Here is a 19361-nt window from a genome sequence, read left to right as displayed (position 1 = left end):
GGGGCTCTAGTCCAGTATGACTGTGCGCTCACAAGAAGAGAGAGACAGAGAGGTGCCTGGGTGACTCAGTCAGTTAGTGTCTGACTCTTGGTTTCAGCTCAGGTCATGATCTCACCATTCATGTGTTTGAGTCTCTCTCTCTCTGTCTCTTCCCCATACATGCTCTCTCTCTCAAAATAAATAAATAAATAAACTTGAACAAAAAAAAAAAAAAAAAAAGAGAGAGAGAGAGAGAGAGGAGAGAGAGAGACCAAAGATGCACAAGCACACAGAGGGATGCCCATGAACAGACATAGCAAAAAGGCAGCTGTCTGCAAGCCAGAAGGAGAAGTCTCATCAGAATCCAAACCTGCTGACCCCTTGATCTTGGATTTCCAGCATCCTGAACAGTGAGAAAATAAATTTCTGTTGTTTTAGCCTCCCGGTCTGTATTTTGTTATGGCAGCCTGAACCGATTAATGCACCACATAAGTTGGTGCTTAAGCCTGACAGCAGTGGGATAGGGAAGTTTATTCTTCTCCGGGAAGTCAGTGCATATTACACGGTGCTAGGCAGAAACATATGAACCATGTTAGTGGAGAACAGCGATCATCATGAAGAATGCTATCTAGTGTCTCTGGTTAATGGTGAACAGAAGAAAGCAGTTCTATACTTAGCTCTAGTTTTCATTGACCTAGTGCTTTAATCCAGACCAGACTTTATTATCCCAACTAGTTTAACAAAGTTCTAAGCCCCTAGTGTCTGTGAGCTTTTTATCATAGTAAAAAGGATTAAAATAAAAGAAAGCAAAAATGGATCTAAAAAATGGAAACCAGAAATGATACCTTTAATGATTCAAAAACAAAATTATTAAAAACGCATTTCAGGGGCGCCTGGGTGGCGCAGTCGGTTAAGCGTCCGACTTCAGCCAGGTCACGATCTCGCGGTCCGTGAGTTCGAGCCCCGCGTCAGGCTCTGGGCTGATGGCTCGGAGCCTGGAGCCTGTTTCCGATTCTGTGTCTCCCTCTCTCTCTCTGCCCCTCGCCCGTTCATGCTCTGTCTCTCTCTGTCCCAAAAATAAATAAACGTTGAAAAAAAAAATTAAAAAAAAAAAACGCATTTCAAATCTGTATTTATTAACACGGAACTTTAGCTGTGAACATGTGAACTATAGACATATCTTTGTTTGGGTTAGGTGCATGGCATCTCCAATATTAAAGAGTATTATGGGGCACCTGGGTGGCTCATTTGGTTAAGCATCTGACTCCTGCTGAGGTCATGAACTCACAGTTCGTGGGTTCAAGCCCCGCATCGGGCTTTGTGCTAACAGCTCAGAGCCTGGGCGGCCTGCTTCAGATTCTGCGTCTCCCTCTCTCTCTGTTCCTCCTCTGCTTGCACTCTGTGTCTTTCTTTCTCTCTTTCTCAAAAATAAATAAAGATTTAAAGAATTAAAAAAAAAACTAAACAGTATTATATGCTGTGTTCATATTTTAGACTTAATGTGCTGTTGCCTATGAGTAAACATGGGTATATAGATGTCAGTCAGTTATGGTCCTTGTCCTTCGTGAAAGGTTTGATCCTAGCATAGGGGCACTTGTACCCCAATGTTTCTAGCAGCACTCTCAACAATAGCCAAATTATGGAAAGAGCCTAAATGTCCATCAACTGATGAATGGATAGAGAAATTGTGGTTTATATACACAATGGAGTACTACGTGGCAATGAGAAAGAATGAAATATGGCCTTTTGTAGCAACGTGGAGGGAACTGGAGAGTGTGATGCTAAGTGAAATAAGCCATACAGAGAAAGACAGATACCATATGGTTTCACTCTTATGTGGATCCTGAGAAACTTAACAGGAACCCATGGGGGAGGGGAAGGAAAAAAAAAAAAAAAAAAGAGGTTAGAGTGGGAGAGAGCCAAAGCATAAGAGACTTGAGAACTGAGAACAAACTAAGGGTTGATGGGGGGTGGGAGGGAGGAGAGGGTGGGTGATGGGTATCGAGGAGGGCACCTGTCGGGATGAGCACTGGGTGTTGTATGGAAACCAATTTGACAATAAATTTCATATATTGAAAAAAAAAAAAAAAAAGAAAGTTTTGATCCTAAAAAAGAGGCAGAGGCTGGGGTGCCTGGGTGGCTCAGTCTGTTAAGCCTCCAACTTCAGCTCAGGTCATGGTCATGAGGTTCGTGGGTTCGAGCCCCACGTTGGGCTCTGTGCTGACAGCGTGGAGCCTACTTCAGATTTTGTCTCCATCTCTCTGTCCCTCCCCTGCTCATGCTCTGTCTCTCTCTTTCTCTCTCAAATATAAACTAATAAATAAATAAATAAATAAATAAATAAATAAAAGACACAGGAGGAAAAAAATCTCAAATTTCTTAAATTAAGAAGATGGAATCACAAAAGCAAAAACAAGAGATAAGTAAGATAGATCTTCAGAGGTGGTAAAGGTGGGTATTTCAGTAAGAAAGGAATAATGAAAACTAGAATATACATAAGACTTTCGTTAATTTAAGGAGAAATAATGGGGTATTATTAACTACTCCATCTTCAAATATCTTATACTGGTTAAATTCAGTTTTCAAATAACTGGTGGTTGGTGGGTGTGAGTTGTGCTTCTCTTCTGCCCACACCTTAATTAGGGAATCAGAGTATCAGCTGTTTTATTTTTGGCCTGACCCTTCTGTCATCATGTGGAATTGTGATGTTATCTGGTTTAAGGCAGGGGCCATAATGGAGGCACGAATGGTCTATAATTTATAAGGTCTGAACAACCAAATATTGCCATATGTAAAGGTGAGAATGTAAATCTGATTATACACTTTTGCTGTAGCAAAACTTGCCTCCAGCATTGAGGGCTGGGATTTGAAAACTTGGCCTGTGAACAGAAAAGGCTTGACGAAACTATTTAAAAAGCACTGCTGAGGTTTAGTAGAAGCTCCAGATTCCCTACGGATTCTCCAAAGGAATTGCACCTCTGTGTTTATCTGATTTCCATATTAAACTTCCTCAGTAGATTTCTTTTGGGGGAAAAAAAAAAAGTTATCCATAGCTACAATGTGTTTGAAAACCATGCATGAAAGTCTTTAGTTTAACATTCTGGATTTTTGTGGTCTGTTTCCTCTTCTTTCCTCCTTTTATCCATCTAAAATAACCTTGAGACATTTTGTTGATCTTATTTGAAATGTTTCCTTTGCCTAGATACTTCCTTCCGCCTACAACCTCTCCACTTTATATCACACTACTTATCACGCTGTCCTACGTTTATTTACTTAAAGATATGGAGAAAAAGTCCCAACTGACCATGGAGCAGGGATACAGGGATAAATTCTGTAATTGGGAACATACCTTGTTGAAAGCAGAGAGATTTTTGTGTTTAGATAGACGTTAATGTGCCTTCTCTGGCCAATTCTCCACTAAAAGCATTTAAAACTGGATTAAATTGTGAAGATACAAGTGACAGTTCTAAAACTTCAGGAGTTCAGCTCTGTCTTGGTTATCGCTTATTTTCTACAGGACCTTGGCCAGATGGCTAGAAGTTTAAGCCTGGATCTGTATGGTGTTTTATCATTTCAAAACAGAGGGGCTCAGACACAGAAAAGTGAGACGAAGATGTCAGAAAAACGTGGTATTAGAAAAAGAGGAACAATTGATCTTTCCTCCTATCTCTAAATTGAATAGTCCCTAACTTACCTCCTGTTTCTCTGCATCTAACAAGAAAGAAAGTTCTATAGATTGTATGGTTCTTTGACTAGAAATCTCATTAGAAATCTACAGACAGAAATCTCTTCTTCACGTCTCTCATTTTAAGCCTAAGTTATTTCTAGCTTCACTGAAGACAGAAAACAGCTGTTCATCTTCCTTAAGCTCTCTATGCATTTCACTACAAAGCTCTATTAAACAGCCGTTCTTGTCTCTACCTTGAGTTGATATCCGATTATATTTTATTATTATTTTGGGATTGGCATTTATCTTACACAATTAGTCTCTTTTTCTTATCATGTTGATGTCTCTCTGCAAGGAGTTTTGTAGGTCATAACATAAGCCAATGCATCATGAAGATAAATTGTTAGGAGCAGGGGAAAAAATAGCAAAAAGTAGGATTGACGAGTAGCAAAAGAAAATGGTCAGGTCAGGTTAGCTAATGAGCCAGGAAAGTGAGAAAATATATTTATAGACTTTCCCCTGCCCGCCCCCCCCATGCATCTATAAAGTATCTTTATTAAACAACCTGAGCTCGCTAATGTGTAACAAGGAAAAAAAAAAAAAAAAAACTCTGAGAAAGATTTTCCTTTCCCTAATTATCAATTTTACCCTGGCAACCATCTACTAAAACTACAAATAAAAAAGAGCATGATTTGTTTCTCCTAGAGTTGGCTGAATGTAGTTAAATTAAAAATAAAGTGTTATTGACATTAGCTTCAGAAGATAAAGATCCAAAACAGTGATTTAACCAGAAAGTGATTAAATTCTGTGGCTATATATGATGGGTCCTGTGTCTGAAAGATTTTTATATTGACTCTTGTCATGGAGCTTGTTCTAAAAGCTCCCTAAATAAATCGCTAACAGTAATCTAAGGCACGGGTAATGGAGATGCTACTTTTACAGCTCAGGGGTGAAATATTTGTTTAAGAAATAGGTGTGCTAGACTTCCCTGAGACTCTTTTTCCATAATTAATGAGTTGATTAATTATATGTGTACTATGAACGATGGTGTCTGGATAATGATTACTGACCCATATGCAGCCCCCAAAGCACAGCGAACTTCAAAAATTCAATTACAAGGTCCAGATGCTGTATATTGCATATGTAAACTGTTTCGGGAAGGAAGATTGCATATTAATAACATCGTCTAGTGGGCTATCTCTGCAGCCTAGTGACTATATTCCAAAAAAGTTCCTGGAGAAAGCAAAAGGTATACAGAAATTGAACTATTTCAAGTTTATTTCAGTCTTCAGGTACATTATGGCTTCACTCATATTACCATTAGTATTTTATTTTGATTACTAAAATCTCTTAGTTACTTTTGGTGGAGATTTCTGATTTGATGAGTATGTTTCAAAGATAAAAATCATTCATTTTTGATATCCTAGAACCAATGTGTCATTTTTACGTACCCAAACTGCTTCCTTCTGATGCTATAGAGGACAGAACAGCAGCTGGTATTTCTTAGAAAAATGCAAAAATCCACCATTTATTTAAAAAAAAAAACACACATGCATATGCAGTAATTGACATGTATACAAATTAAGTTTTTAAACACTGAAATTTAGTAAGTTTTACTATTCATAATTGCTCATTTAATTTAACCATTTACCTATCACATTTATTGAGCACCTCCTAAAAAATTCTGGGTCTACACCAAGTATCTCAGATACAAAATAAAGCAGCGTGCCCTCCCTGGACTCCAGGAGCCAGGTGTACAAGTGATATTGTTAGTGAAAAGTCACAGTGGAGTTTGTAAAATGTACGGAATCCAGGGTCCTATCTGTAGAGATTGTGATTAAATTATGTGGAGACAATCCTGGAAATAGGTATGATCACTGTTCTACGATTTTGATGTCACAGCCTCTTATACATACTTTGAGATAAACCTGACAAAAGAATGGAGAAACACCTCAACTCTGGTGCAGACCCAGCTATCCTTCCGCATGCGGTTACAGAAAAGAGACATGACACACATTAGGGGAAACTATCAAAAACATGCTCTCCTCTCCTTTTTTATCCTTTCTCTTTGCTGCTACTTCAGGTCATGTCTTACCTTCTTCCTTTCTATGGTTCCCTGCTATTAGTCAAGGAAATAAGATATTTAGGGTTCCGTCCCAGACCAACTGAATCAGGACCTCTGGGAAAAGGAAAGATCTAAGATCTGCTTTTTATTTTTTTAACTTTTTTTTTTCTTACTTTTACTAATCTCTAATTGGAGAAGCACTGGTCTGAGAAGTGAGTTTGGCTCTGAATTTTCATAGAGACATCACCTTAGGCAAATCAGGTAAGCTTTTTGCGTTTGGGTTGTTTTTTTTGTTTGTTTGTTTGTCTTTTGTTTTTTTGTTTTTGTTTTTTTTAATGTTTTTTTTTTTCTTTTTTTGTCTGTATAATGGGATTTTCATTAAAGATTCCCTAAGGTTTTTCCGGCTCTAATATTTTATTACTGATTTCAATTTCATTCCGGCTTTTTTCATGACCATTCTGATGCAGATTCCTTTTATGGGAATTCCTTTAATTTTTTTTTTAATGTTTATTTATTTTTGAGAGAGAGACAGAGTGTGAGTGGGGGAGGAGCAGAGAGAGAGGGAGACACAGCATCTGAAGCAGGCTCCAGGCTCTGAGGTGTCAGCACAGAGCCCCACGAGGGGCTCGAAGTCACGAACTGTGAGATCATGACCTGAGCTGAAGTCAGACGCTTACCAGCTGAGCCACCCAGGCACCCTATGTGAATTCCTTTAAACAAAAACCTTGAGTTGTTGTTGTTGATCTTTGATAACTTATTTTTTGTATTTATTGTACTTCCCTAAAAATTTATTTTCTCTTCCCACCAGCACTTCTTTCACAAGTCTTAAAATCAGCTCAGACTGAAAGATATATTAAGGTCCCATGTTTTTTCTCTCTCTTACTTCTATAGAAGTGCAGAAAAATTGAAAAATCACAAAATATTTTGCAATCCTTATTTTCATTTTGTTTCTTGGCTTCTGTTTATTCTCCTTTCATTGCAGAAGAGATTTCCAAAGATGCCTACCTTTGCAAAAAAAGAGGATGGAAATTTAATGAGAAGGAAATGAAAATATGGTGATGAGAGAAACCTCAGGATTAGTCAGCAGGTAAGTAAATATTGCTTTAAAACTTGGGGACAGAGTCAAAGGAATTGTAGAATCTCTTTGACACATGGGGTGGTAAGAATTCTTGATTGGATAAATAAATACAGGCAGTAGATCGAATGATAAGATACTTTGGGGTGCCTGGGTAGCTCAGTCAGTTAAGCGTCTGACTTCAGCTCAGGTCATAATCTCACGGTTCGTGAATCCGAGGCCAGCCTCTGGCTCTGTGCTGACAGCTCAGAGCTTGGAGCCTGCTTCGGATTTTGTGTCTCCCTCTCTCTCTGCCCCTCCACAGCTTGCACTCTCTCGTTCTCTCTTAAAAATAAATAAAACATTAAAAATCTTTTTTAAATGATAAGATACTTTATTTGAGGTTAACTATAATTTCAATTTAGATTAATATAAAAATTAAAATAATGCTAATTAACTCGGTATATTTTTAGGATCCCTTCAAATCTGAAAAAAATATATATATATAAATAAATACCAAGAGTAAGCCACAATAAAAGAAATACACACAACTCGTCCCATTAGATGAGGTGACTGTCCTAAAAATATGGGACTTCCAGAATCCCCTTGTCTGCAAGGACACTGGCCTCCAAATGCCCTAAGGCTGATGCAATGTCATGAAGCAAGTGGACTTTGCTTGGATAAATAGGATATTTTTTAGCAATCCAAACAAAACAAGATTTCCAAAAGCATTCTGATTGATCAATAACTAAATCTATTCATAGCCAAGAAGTAGCACAACCTCGTCAGCAAGCACTTTCCAGGAATAAGTTACAGTTCGTCCATGGTGTGTAAATGACTCTTCCAAATCTGGTTTAACAGATGTCACAATTTTTTTTTCCCCTCCTTCTCCATCTGTCACTGACTCAAACACTTCTTACTCCATTTCTCAGGAACAGCTTTCATCTGTTCTTATTTTCCTTAAATATGTGGTAGTCTTTGTTCATCAGCGCAATTTTCCTAAAATATGGTTGTTCTAATGAATTTTACCTAAGTTGACACTAAGAGCCCTGGAGAAATTAATGAGGAACTTACACACAAACCCTTCATAATATTATGAAATATAATCATATTTACAACAATTTATAAATTTCTTTAGTCACTGGCCAGCATGCGTGTATTATACCTTTGTCATTCAAGGGGCACACTCAGGAAGATAACCAAGAAAAGAGGAAATTATTTCTGATATAGGATCCAAACACAATTAAGTCTTTTAACTCATGCATACAGCAATCGCTTTGTCTCAATCAGGTGCTGATTTTTTGTGTTACATAATGAATTCCTTCTTTTGACTATTTTCCAAGAAGCATTCTATTTTTGGCATACAATATTGATTTTGTTAAACAAAAATTCATGAAGGTTCATCCTAAGCATGCTTTAGATTTTAAATCTACTTATGATTTTTGAAGAGGGGCAATTAATTTTGGCTAACTTTGAGAGGATACTGGAATTGACTGTAACATTAGCTGGTTTTAAACAATTGGTAGAAACCAAGTTATCATACAAGTACAAATGTGCACATGCATATGTATGTCTGCGTTTTTCTTTTCTTTTTTATAATGAGAGCAATGGGACTTTAAAAGCTAGGTAAAATAATATTGTCGAGAACAATTGAAAGTAAGTTTGTATAATATGTGGATTGTAGCATATGAATGTACTGCCTATTATAGGTGTACAATTAAATGTGTTTAATGTGATGCGTAATTAGTTGTATAATAAATATGCCAACTAAAATCCTGCATAGAAAATTATGTTTTCCTAAAGATGCTACCACAGTTAACCTATATATATTTTTTTCACTTAAGCTCTATTCTTATTTGTTGTGATGCTTGCTTCCTTGAGTACATTTTACTTAAGTAAATTGTGTGACAGCGGGGACGACATGTATCTTTTTTTATCATTTTATTCCCCAAACCTAGTGTCTTCATGAACAAAGTAGTGGCTTAATAAACACTCGTTGAAATGGAGGCGCCAGAGGCATGCGTGGTCATGGTAGGTCTTTGCAAAGGCACGCTCCATCTCAACTCCAGCACCCTGGCTCACGTTTGCTACGCTTTTTCGTGCAATGGGATAAGTCTTTCAGGAATTTCATGTCATTAGAAATCTAGTTTGTCTGCCCTGCTACCTCACTTGGACGCATGAACACCATTGATTCTGTGTTACTGCAGAGAAAGGTTGAGGAAAGGTCAATAGCTTCTCCCTTGGGAAGTCATTTGTGCACTAGTTAGAGCAGTTATGAAGTTATGATAATCTCTGGGAATTTTCCATTTTCCCTTCGTTTAGTAATTCTATTATTTATGCCCTGACTCTTAAGGGCCCTATTCCCTCTCAGACTACTCACTAGTCCCCTTCTAATTTTGTGATCTCTAAATCTTTGGGATTTGTCAACACTTCAGAGCATTAGATCACTTCCTTATACTTTATACTTGATCTGCCTCAATTTGTATTATCTGTTATAAACCCTCATGACTACCTGATAAGACCCATCATATTGGATCCTTTACATGGGCAGAATTTTGGCTTTGACACATTTTAACTTGAAACTGCCTAATAAGAATATTTTGACAAACCTTTAAGACTTTTCTGTAATACTTAACATCTATATCATTTTGGTTTTATATGCTGCAAAAATATGTTTTATTTCATCAGAATGAGAATCAGTTCATTAGTTTTAACTACTTGAATATAAAGTGAAAAGTTTTGTTTTTTTCTCTTCTTTAAAAGTTTACTTATAGGGGTGCCTGGGTGGCGCAGTCGGTTAAGCATCCGACTTCAGCCAGGTCACGATCTCGCGGTCCGTGAGTTCGAGCCCTGCGTCGGGCTCTGGGCAGATGGCTCAGAGCCTGGAGCCTGTTTCCAATTCTGTGTCTCCCTCTCTCTCTGCCCCTCCCCCGTTCATGCTCTGTCTCTCTCTGTCCCAAAAAAAAATAAATAAACGTTAAAAAATTTTTTTTTTTAAAAAAGTTTACTTATATTGAGAGAGAGAGAGTGTGTGTGCGTGTGCACACGTGAGTGGATGAGAGGCAGAGAGAGAGGGAGAGAGAAAATCCTCAGCAGGCTTCGTGCTGCCAGTGCAGAGCCTGACTCAGGACTCGAACTGGCAAACCGTGAGATCATGACCTGAGCCGAACTGGCAAACTGTGAGATCATGACCTGAGCTGAAATCAAGAGTAGGATGCTTAGTGGACTGAGCCACCCAGACACCCCTTTTTCATCTTTACATATGCTATTCTCTTACAGGTGAATTAGGATAAAACATTTTCTGTTGAAAATCAAAACTATAAACTTGCTATCCATAAAATCACTACTGTACTTGTGGGGTATTTATGTTTGAAAAAGCTTGAGATGTATTGGGAGATGAATATAAAACCTCATTTAAGAACCATTTTAGGTCTGAAAATGATCCCCAATAGAAAAATGAAAGTTACTGTTGTGAGCATTCCTAATAAAATTATTTTTTTGAGTTAAAGATCCAGAAGAAATGTCCTAGTCATCTGATTTCCGTATTTCCACCAAAATGAAGGAGTTACACGTACTGAAATCATAACTGGCTTCTACTGAGAGTGGTGTAGTGTTGAGAACTGAATGTTTACTCATAAAGCTTTTTGTCTGTGGCTTCTGTTAGACTTGAGATCTTTTTTTTTTTTTTTTTACGTTCATTCATTTTTGAGAGACAGAGAGAGACAGAGCATGAGTGGGGAAAGGGCAGAGGGAGACATAGAATCTGAAGCAGGCTCCAGGCTCTGAGCTGTCAGCACAGAGCCCGACGGGGGCTTGAACTCATGAACTGCAAGATCATGACCTGAGCCGAAGTCAGACGCTCAACCAACTGAGCCATCCAGGCACCCCAGACTTGAGATCTTTAAAGGCAGTGGCTACATCTGTATCCCCCATATCAGTACCATATCCCAATAGCTGTCCATTGAGTACTTATTGTTTTAAATAAGAGGCACTGGACAAAAACACTGAGAAAATGAAAGGGTTGTTAGTTTTAGAAATAGAAAGGAAGAGCTGAAAGAATCATGATTAAGGAGGAATGTTACATAGTATCATTTGTAATATGTAATATTAATTTAATATGTATTCAATGTTTAGTAGGAATGATACAGTCTCTTACAGTCATTTTGAAGATAAAGCCATTGTTATTTAATCAGACTCACATTTTCAGATGAAACATTTTATCTATACATGTTTCTTTATCTTTTATCATCTTTTATCTCTTATCTTTTACTTTATCTTTTATGCAGCAACTTGAAGGAAGTCACCAGATTTTAGGCATTTTTATGAGGATTCCTAATCAGTTGATCTGCTCAAGCGGTCCCTTCATAAACATATTTTGAAATGATTTAACTAGATATGTTACAAAGTGTAATTAAAATTTTTAAATGTTTCATGTATAATCATTTTCCTTTATCTATTATTTCATACTTCATAATTTCTAAGACTTAGAAATTTTCCATTATTTCAGCAGGACATTAGTCTAAAACTTGAGTCTAACAGAAAATTTTTAAAGAGAAAGTACTACGTGTTTATCTCAATAAAAAAATAGCTACAGAACTGCATGGGTTATTAAATGTTTTAATCCTCTAATAGCTTGTATTTTATTTTCCTTCTGTTTTCTTAGCTTCATACAGATGGTAGACCATGAATACAAGACAAAGTTAAGAAACCTTTCCGTACACTTTTGCTTTATATCCAAATACTGGGTATTAATCTACTCTATACATGAATTCAGTTTTGTTGCTTTTTTGGAAACCTGTCTCACCTTCAGGTCATTCCAGATATTTTGTTTTCATTACCTATCACTTAGGTCAGGTGTCTTCTTTATTGCTTGCATTTGTCCTTAGGCTCTGGTCAATTATTATTCATATGGTGCTGTACTTGATCTTTTAACTTCTTGTCCCTGTGCCTCAATTTCCTCAAAATTAAAAATTAAATAACAGATACCAAACTGCTAGTCTTCATCCACATGTTGCATGTATTATTTTGTGCACTCAGTATTATATTTGTATTTTCATTTTCTTCAGAGTATTAGATCCGATCCACATTTATATGTAAAGTAAGAAACAGAACAAAAGCTTTAATTGATCCTAGTTATCATAATTAGCAGAATTGCCAAAGTATTTTTTCCAGAAAGTTAAAAATGCCGTAAGCACATTTAAAGATTGCTTTCAACTCATTAATTAATGAGGGAACCAAAAAAAGGTAAAACTTGTTCAAAAGACATTTTTGTGGAACTGCATATGAAGACGTTTCCGGGGGAAAATGTTAAAGTAAGATTGGTAGGTAAAATACAAAACCAGTTAATGTCCTACAGAATAATAAACTAATCTTTGGGGTTTTCTTTACTACCAAGAGAAATCTGTAAGTTCAATGTAGCTTCACATTGCAAAATTTACATAGATAATTATTTCTTGTGGCTGTGTGTATGAAGTAATATCCCAGGACAATGAAAGTTCCCTCTATAATGTTTTAGAGTTTTTCTCAAAGTTTTTAACTTTTTTTTTTAACAGGATCAATAAATTCTTAAATTGTGCCTAATAAAAATACAATGTCTGCCTTTCCCCCAAATGTCTATGTTGAATAGATCTTAACTACTTTATCTGAAAGAAAATAACTATCATGGTTGCCTCTCAGGGTTGGGAATGACAGACCTGAATCTCAAAATCAAAAGGGCCAAGACAGATACTGGCACCAGAATGTCAGGACACATCATGAAGACAGTCAGGAAGTTTACAGAAGTGTAGGGAAGAAAAATGTTTTATTTCTTCCTTTCTAGATTCTCTGACTGGTCTAATAATTAAATGGACACAGACAGATTAATAGGGAAAAAATAATTTTGTTTGTATGGGAGCCCCAAAACATGAGGCTCAAAGAAGTGACCAATGTAGGCAGCTTGTTTACCTTTCAGACAGAAAACAACACATTTGTGAAGAGTTTTTAAATGAGAGAAAGAGAATGTGCCAGTGAGGTGTGTGTGGGGGTGGGGGGGGGAAGGGGTGGGGAGAAGAGGGAAAGAGATAGAATCTTAAGCAGGCGCCATGCCCGGCATGGAGCCCAATGCAGGGCCAGATCCCAAGACCCTGGGATCATGACCTGAGCCAAAATCAAGAGTTGGACACCCAACCAACTGAGCCACTCAGGTGCCCCAAATTTGTGAAGACAAGACAAAGATGTTTGGGCTTGGGGTAGTAAATTAGTGAGGAAATCACAAGGTTTGTTTATGCAGCCTTCTCATACCTGCTTTCAGGGAGACAAAGGATCATCAGAGGGTCCTTCTACCATCCGTTTCTTAAATACCTTTAGTTCAAAATAACCAATATGCCAAAGTGGCATGTTTTGGGGTGGCACATTTTGCTTCCCTTCAGAAACATCTCCATGGAGGAATGTTGGGTAAGCAATTGGTCACTGCAATGTACAAACAGTGATAAATACATAGTAATAGATCAGATGTATATAAGGAATTTGGACAAAAACAACAAAAAAATTCTTTACTAGAGACTAGGGGATGGGGGGATGTGCATAGGAACACAATCTTATACTTGAATTCTTTTAATCTCCCTGTTCCAGTAGAATCTAGTGACTGGCTTTCCAGAGCATTGTTAATCAAGGTCAGAGGTTAGTCTGTTGCAAAGTGCGACATTCCATACCTGGAAGGCAGTGTATAAATCAAGCCCTGCTAAATGGCCTTATTAATAAATATATTTCAATGCATTTGCACATTTAAGGACATATTATCTCGTTTATTTATTAACTATTTTAAGGCCTTAGAGCTTGTGCCGCTAAATTTTAAAACATAGTATCTCTTCTGTATTACTGAATCTAGAAAGAAAAGAATATAAAATTAGGAAGAGTGAAACAAGGTATTATATCAAATTTGATGAATTTGGGGTCTGGTATGTCATACCTAATTTAGCTGGATGTCCTGTTATGCTTCATTGCCTGCATGTTACCATAATTAGAGGTGACAGGGTGGAACATTTTAAGTCTTAAAAATGTTAAATCAAAGTAAATTCTTTACAATATCAAGTAGACAATTATAAGCAACTCCTGTTATCAAATACAAGTGGAAAAAATCCTAAGTACGTTGGAAAAGGGAAAACTCCCATTCAAACATTGTGCTATTGGGGGACTTTAATTATGTCAAGAAATTATAGGTATAACAGTACTGATTATTTCAATGTTCAAAGTATGCAAGCAAGTTCAAGGTATCATTTTAAACATAACAGGCTTATATAAGTCCTGCTACATCATCTGACTTGGAAGTGGTAAACTGTAGATTTCATTGTGATGTTGTTACTCAGTCAACCCCCAAGGCTTTCTTTGCAATTTTGCTTGCTTGAGAATTTTTACCTTATATAGGTAAGTAAGCATTTAGAGGATTTTCACTTGGGATAATTCATTTTTATAGTCAGACTCAGTATGTGTGCAAGGATTGCCTATCTAGTTTGACATTACCAGAAGTGAAGAAATGTTTTTATTAGCCAGGGGCTAAGCTTCATAAAATCTTTGTTTCAGACACATTGTGAGTCACTATGCATTTCCTAACTATGTTTAACACAAACTATTGTACTTTTGGGTGACATATTCAGTGTAAAACGGATCTCCTATCCTACAGATCCAAACAGAAGACTGCTATAAATCAGAGCAGAAAATTAGTCGTTAGATCATCCATTATAATATCTGCCAGTGATAAGGCTTTTTCTATGTCTAGACTGATTTTCCATGTTAAAAAGTAAAACACTACAACCTTTTCCACGTTTTAGTTTTAAAAATAAACTTATCCTACTGATGCCATTAGTTAAAATATTAATTACCAGGTGTTAAAAATTAGATCTGAAAGGACTATACAACATGAGAACCAGAAGAGCTTTCTGGGGCTTCTGGGTGGCTCAGTTGGTCAAGCTTCTGATGTCAGCTCAGGTTATGATCTGGCAGTCTGTGTGTTTGAGCCCCACATGGTGTCTGTGCTAACAGTGTGGTGCCTGCTTGGGATTCTCTCTTTTCCTTTCTCTCTGCCTCTCCCCCACTCATGCTTTTTCTCTCTCTCTCTCAAATAAAGAAACTTAAAAAAAAAAAAAAAGAATACAATAAACTTTGCTCCCCCTATGTTCTCTTTTGTTGACTTTTGATTTTTTTTTTTTGCATACTTTTCCACCTTTAGATGTCTTTCATCATCATCTGATGTTCTTTCCACAGTATCTCATGTTCTGAAAAATATTATTAGCTATATTTCATCTCTGGTAATATATATCTAAAGACATTTAGATGCATTTATAAGCAGTACAAGTTCAGAATAGTAAATAGCAGTTCAATGAAGATAATAATGAAGTCAATTAGTTTCAAACCAAGATAATCACTCAAGAATCTCACTTTGGAGGGCAACTGCTATTAAACATGAGCCCCATATACTACTATATCTATATATCTAAAGACATTTAATCTAAGATTATGTACTTGTATCCGGTAGACTGGGAAAATAGTCCAGCTAGTCTCCAAGCTCTGCCTTCAGACAATATTGAGCATTTTATTAAGAATTTGAGGGAGTAACAGAATGAAGAAAAGACTTGGAGATTGAGCCCAGGGCTACATGTAACCGTATCATAGTCTGAAGTCATTGGAAAGAAACTTTGGCGCACAAAGCTGATTGGTCCCATTAGTAGTATATGGGGCTCATGTTTAATAATAGTTGCCCTCCATAGTGAGATTCTTGAGTGATTATCTTGTTTTGAAACTAATTGACTTCATTAATTTTATTCTCTTCATTGAACTGCTTTTTACTATTCTGAACTTGTATTGCATATAAAATATAGGGAATTCATTTTAAAAAATTAAAGAAGACTGTAACAGTTGGCTGAGTTCCATAGGATATTTATTTATTGATTTATTATCTTAGTTTTTATTTATTTTTAAGAGAGAGAGACAGAGCACGAGCAGGGGAGGGGCAGAGAGAGGAAGACCCAGAATTCGTAGCAGGCTCCAGGCTCCGAGCTGTCAACACAGAGCCTGACACGGGACTTGAATTCACAGACGGCAAGATCGTGACCTGAGCCAAAGTCAGTGCTTAACTGACTGAGCCACCCAGGTGCACCTGTGGCATTTTTTTATGGCACTCCAAACAGACTAAGACATACCGTGCACTCCACATTTTGGAGAAAGCCTACCTGAGAACAGAACCAATCCAGAGGAGCTGGTGGGAGACTGAAAGCTCATGGCTCAATATCCTTTCCTTGTTCTTTGAGGATCCTGTAGCCAGATAAAGCCTCCATCCTTTCGGTGAATTCAATCTGTATTTCTTGAAAGATTATTTGGTGCTTCCTTTGGCGTTTTAATATCTCCTGTTGGAAATTCAGACTAGAATTAGAATTCAACTAAACTGGAACTCAACTAACACAGGGTAACATAGGCACATTTTCAAAATAGATTATTTTATTTATTGTCTCAGAATGAGACTCCCTACTTTAAAATAGGATTAAGTAATCAGTTGAGGGAAGATAACCACACACACGTACATATATATAGACACACATAAATATATCTATGTATCATGAATATGAATATCGTATATATCATAGAATACTACATACAGATGATATACGTGGCATTTTTTTTTTTTTTAGGAAAGCAGATTCTGTTGCATAGAAGATATATTCAATTTGCTTAAAAAAATGGCAAATACAGATATGCAAAATGGAAACATTGAATTTCTCTGTGTAAGACAGAGAAGATATCTTGAAGTTCTGGAATAGGAACAGGAAGACATCTGATACGATATTAGATAAGAGCGCAGAGAATATAAAGGAAAAAGAAAAATGGCAAGAGAAAGATGGTATGAGTTTGGAATATCAACAACAAGAGTAAAAATTTCTAGTAATGGGGTAGATAAAGAAGCTTAAAAGAAGAAGAATCTTTAATATTCAAATCGTGATTCTTTTTGTAACTCTCACATCTTTATTATGCCTTCATCTCTGATCTTTAGTAAGTTTCACAAACACAAATATCTTAGTGTGTGCATGCCTGTGTGTCTGTATAGGTGTGTAAATTATTGTATGTAAAGTAAGAGACTATACTCAGTTAATGCAGTGAAATACAACATCCAGGAAAAGGTAATGGAAATGTAAAAAAAATAATTAACTTATCAAAAAGCAAGTCCCTGAACGTTTACAGAAATTTGGGAGGAATTTTTCTATTCCACAAGTGTGGAAAATAATGTATGAGTTAAGTTTTTCGGACTTAGTAGTTTCTACATAATTTGAGCCTCAACAGAAACCAACATTACACCTAGAATAGTCAAGGAGGGTTTATTTACAAAGGTGTGGGTATAGGAAGAGGGGGAGAGATACCACAAAAGATAGTGAAATAACCACTCGCTTCCCAATAGCCACTTCCTTACCACCACTAGGTCTCAAAATCAGAATTAAAACATCCTAGAGAGTCTGTGCTTTGTTCCTATCAGTGACTGAAGAACACGGCTACTTTCAGTAAGAAAGAAGGGGAATTAATATCCTGACATCATGCTTTATCCTTTGGATCTCTTGCTAGAGCTCCCCATTGGCTGAAGACCAATCAGAAGTCAGAGGACCCAGAAGCCAAATAATCCATAAAGGTCAACATCCAGGGTAAATAAAGCAGGATGGTGAAATGTAGGACATGGATGTGAAAGGGAAAATGGCAGGTGTCTTTCACAATTTAAAAACATTAACTGCTTTATGGATAAATTTACTAACAATACAGAAAGGATGGTCTCTCCTAAGTGCCTAGGACAATCCCTGGCTTGCAATAGATGCTCAAAAATATTTGTTCCTCTCCTCTATCCATATCTGCAATTTGTTTTTGCAATAAGAATGCATAAATAGAGGGGCGCCTGGGTGGCTCCGTTGGTTAAGCGTTTGACTTCGGCTCAGGTTATGATCTTGCAGCTCGTGAGTAAAGCTCAGCATCAGGCTCTGTGCTGACAGCTCAGAGCCTGGAGCCTGCTTCAGGTTCTGTGTCTCCCTCTCTCTTTGGCCCTAACCCACTCACATTCTGTCTCTCTCTCTCTCTCTCTCTCTGTCTCTCAAGAATAAAGAAACATGAAAAAAACTTAAAAAAAATAGAATTCATAAATAGAGGTATCAAGGCCCTTTTCTCACAATAAAGCTTTAATACCAAAATAATATATCAAAAGGGCTCTGAAGCTGCAAGCTGTGTAGAGATTGTTATGAGACATAAGCTACATTAACATTGTTTTTTTTTTTAATTTGTTAAATGTTTATTTTTGAAACAGAGAGAGAGAGAGCATGAGGGGGGAAGGGTAGAAAGAAGGAGACACAGAATCCTAAGCAGGCCCCAGACTCTGAGTTGTCAGCACAGAGCCCAACGTGGGGCTCGAACTCACGAGCTGTGAGATCATGACCTGAGCCGAAGTTGGACACCCAGTGGACCAAGCCACCCAAACGCCCCTGTTAACTGAAGCGTATTTGTAACTCTGTGTATGCTTAAATTTTTGGTGCCACCTGTTGTGGCTTTCAAATTAGAGTTAAAAAAAAAAAAATCCACCATATTTTTTTTTAATGCTGAGGAGCTTTGGCAAGGAAATAGCAATGGTGGATTCCTATGTCCTGTGTCATTGATTTCATCCTCACAAAGAGAAGAGATGCGCTGGGAACTCAGTTAAAACTTGTATATAAAAGGCACTGAAAATGATACAATCAACTTACTAATGCTGAAGTCAAACAGAACCCTCTAACAATTAAGATGAATAATTTATCACAAAGATTTCTTTTTATTTCATAAAAGAGTTTTAGAAGTTAATTGAAAATACAAATACATGGTTTACTTATATCTAAAACATGCACACACACACACACACACACACACACGCACACACACCAAAAAACAAAAAACAAAACAAACAAAAAGAACCTCCTGGTACCTTGAAGAAAAGAAATCTATATGGATATTTTGGGGTATGTTTTCTCCAGAAATAAGTGAAAAATAATTTTATAGGACTAATATTCCAGAAATGTTAAAGTCCAGCATCATAAAATTGTTTTTGAGGTGAGGGAGGGAGGGGATAGAATATATTGATAGATTTTCCTACCTGCATTATCAGGATGAGAATAATATGAACAGAATGTTTCTGGGCAGAGCCAGCAGCATCACAAATGTCTGCTTACCTCAAAACAATATAAATATATTTTGTTTAAAATAGCATACTTCAAATGAATTCAATAGCTTCCAGCTGGATGCCAATTACTTCATAAAAAAAACAAACCAAAAATTCCCCTCAAATATTTATGTAATGATATACCATCAACATGCAACTCCCCACACCAAATGTGTGCTTCATGTTTCGTACCAACAGTAATTATTATTAATTATTCATCTTTTTCTAGCTGCCATTGAATTTGCCAGCAGAGTTTTCCTGGAAAAGTATTAGGGATTAAGAGTACTTTTCAGTACTAACACTAAAGAAGGACATCATTAAGAAAAACAGGACAGGGTAACAGTGGTAATAAGCAATTTGAACATACATTTTTTTTTAGAGTGGGAAAATAACATGCAAAGAAATAAGT

The sequence above is a fragment of the Herpailurus yagouaroundi genome, unplaced genomic scaffold, assembly GCF_014898765.1.
Source record: "Herpailurus yagouaroundi ecotype Mexico unplaced genomic scaffold, PumYag 28, whole genome shotgun sequence".
NCBI classification, from domain to species: Eukaryota; Metazoa; Chordata; class Mammalia; order Carnivora; family Felidae; genus Herpailurus; species Herpailurus yagouaroundi.
The sequence above is the reverse complement of the archived record's forward strand: the minus strand, read 5'-3'. Positions refer to the sequence as shown.